A 2,865-nucleotide genomic window follows, 5' to 3' on the forward strand; every position below is an offset into this window, starting at 1 on the left:
TGGTAGCAGTGCCACTGTCCCTAGTGGCGCCATCTGGGGGAAATGGGTGGTAAGCTTCCCCTACAACCAGTCCCCCGGGCTTCAAGGGGCGCCGTCCCGGACCCGGGTTGCCACAACACACACACACACACACACGCAGGCATGCACACACACACACACACACACAGGCACGCACACACACACACACACACACGCACACACAGCTACATTGACTCTTAGCTAGGGAAGATTATCCCATGATGCACCACATCACTTTCCCCCGGATCCCTGCTGTAAAACACACCATGTACCGAACCCTACCTGAGCTGGAGACAATCTCTATCTGGACACGGTCTGCGTCTCCACTGAGTTATTAAGCGGGTGCTGCCAACCAGACCGACAACAAAAGCAGGACACCAATACTGGAGCGGCCACAGAATGATCCCTCACAACGCACCACCAGCTTCCTAAAGGCACGACTGCTCAAAGAGTGCAGAGCGGCGTGAGGCATATATTTAGTTTCATGAGTGTCATGTCTCGCCCTGCTCCTTAAGTGACACGTTATCAAGTTACACGTTATTCTCTTCATTCATTCATCATCATTCATCATCATCATCGCTCCCTGTGTTACTTTACTTTACTCACATCTCCTCTCGTTTCAGGTACTTTAATCCCTGCCCCCTGTGTTTCCCGTCTCTGTGATCGTCCACCTTGGCCTTGATTAGTCTCACCTGGCCCCTTATGTGTCTTTGCGTAGTGTGGTGTGGTGTCTCTATACAGTGCCTGTGTGTGTGTGTGTGTGTGGGGGGGGGGGGGGTCACCCTCACTCATCTGGTAGAGAGTCTGGTAGAGAGTCTGCTCCTTAATGACCTGTCTCTGTATTCAGAATGATTGAATTATGTTGGGTACGGTTCACACACACACACACACACACACACACACACACACACACACACACACACACACACACACACACACACACACACACACACACACACACACACACACACACATTTTGACTTTTGCTGCTTCTGTCTACTATTTCTCTCTCCCTGTTCATTTTCATTTAGGCTGTTCATCACTCCATCTCCCCCATTGTCTCTGCCTCTGCCTCTGTGGTGGAATTCACAGCCATTTATTGACCGGCTGTGTGAGAGTGTGTGTGTGTGTGTGTGTGTGTGGGGGGGGGGGGGGGGGGGGGGGTTGTGAGAGAGAAAGAGGAGAGAGAGGAAACAGGGTAGTAACTGATTGAATAGACAGCTTGGACAGGGCTAGACAATGGCTTGAATGCTAAGTGAGAACCCACACCTACACACACACACACACACACCCATTCCTCCCACCCACACACAGTCTTTTTCTCTCTCACATAGACACACACAGACACACATAGACTTTATTTCACACACATACCCAGACACACACACACACATACACACCCTAGGTGATAGAGATAAGAGATGGTGACAGAAAGCATCTCTCTATTATTTGTGTGTTTTTGAGTGTGTGTGTGAGAAACTACAAACACACATTATCAATATACACAGATACCATCTCACAAACCATTAGGAAACACTGTCACACACACACACACACACACACACACACACACACAGACACACTCACACATTGTTACAAACACAGTCACACACGCAGCTGCACACAGAAGGCCTGACGGTGGTAGACTGAGGATGGTGGGAACAGGAATGAGGGGACGACGTGAGGGAGACAAGCAGCTGAACGGACGATGAACATGAGAGCCTCACGATGAGGAGCTGACCCGGGCCTGAGGCCTCCGGATGTGATGCAGAAGTAGAGATATAGAACAGACATCCGCTCCTCAAAATGGTTACGTGTCTGGATAATATTGGATTTATTTAAGGCACATATGTCAATATCAAGGCCCGCGGGCCTAATAAGGCCCGCCGCGACTTTACACAGGCCCGGCAATAAATTCTGACAATCAATCAAATTTGGCCCGTGCGCTTGTGTTTGAATGCACGTTTGTGACAATATAACATTGAAACGTAGGAGGCGCTGCAGCTCTGCCGCGCTCCACTCCTGCGCTCCACTCTCGCGCAGAGACAAACCACGTTAAAGAGGTTGTAAGCTAGCAAAACAATGGCCAAAAAAAGAAAAGTGGACAGTGAATACCGTCAATTCCAAGAGAGATGGGAAACAGAATATTTGTTTCGTGAATTCAATCAAAAGCCAATGTGTCTCGTATGTCAAGAGTCAGTGGCGGCTTTCAAAGAGTATAACCTTCGAAGGCATTTCGAAACGAAGCATCATGAGCATTATGGGAACATGGAGGACATGGAGCGGCTTCAAAAAGTCAATGAATTAAACGCAACCTGAAACAACAGCAAAACATGTTTATTCGGATCAAGAACCAGTCGGAGGCAGCTGTGAAGGCAAGCTTTATAATAGCGGAGGAAATAGCCAGAGCATGCAAGCCTTTCACAGAGGGAGAGTTTATTAAAAATTGCATTGATAAGGTATGCAATGTTGTATGCCCCGAAAAGAAGCAGGCGTTTGCGGATATCAGCCAGTCTCCCGAAACACCGTGGCTAGTCGGGTTGATGAGCTGGCCTCCGACTTACAAATCCAGCTAAAAGCTAAGGCCAAGGAATTCGTTCATTCATCCAGGGGGTGGATGCTAAGTTTGCAGTCATTGAGGAACTTTTGGATTTAAAATCGATTCACGGGACAACTACTGGACGGGACATTTTCACAGAAGTGGAGCGGTGCATCAACGAGACAGAATTGCAGTGGGATAAACTCACTGGCTGACAACGGATGGTGCACCTGCGATGTGCGGGGAGGTCCGTGGTTTGGTCGGATTGGTTCGAGAGAAGATGGGGCACACGGAGGGAAATTGATTGC

This window comes from Micromesistius poutassou (assembly GCF_964030765.1).
Source record: "Micromesistius poutassou genome assembly, contig: SCAFFOLD_3052, whole genome shotgun sequence".
NCBI classification, from domain to species: Eukaryota; Metazoa; Chordata; class Actinopteri; order Gadiformes; family Gadidae; genus Micromesistius; species Micromesistius poutassou.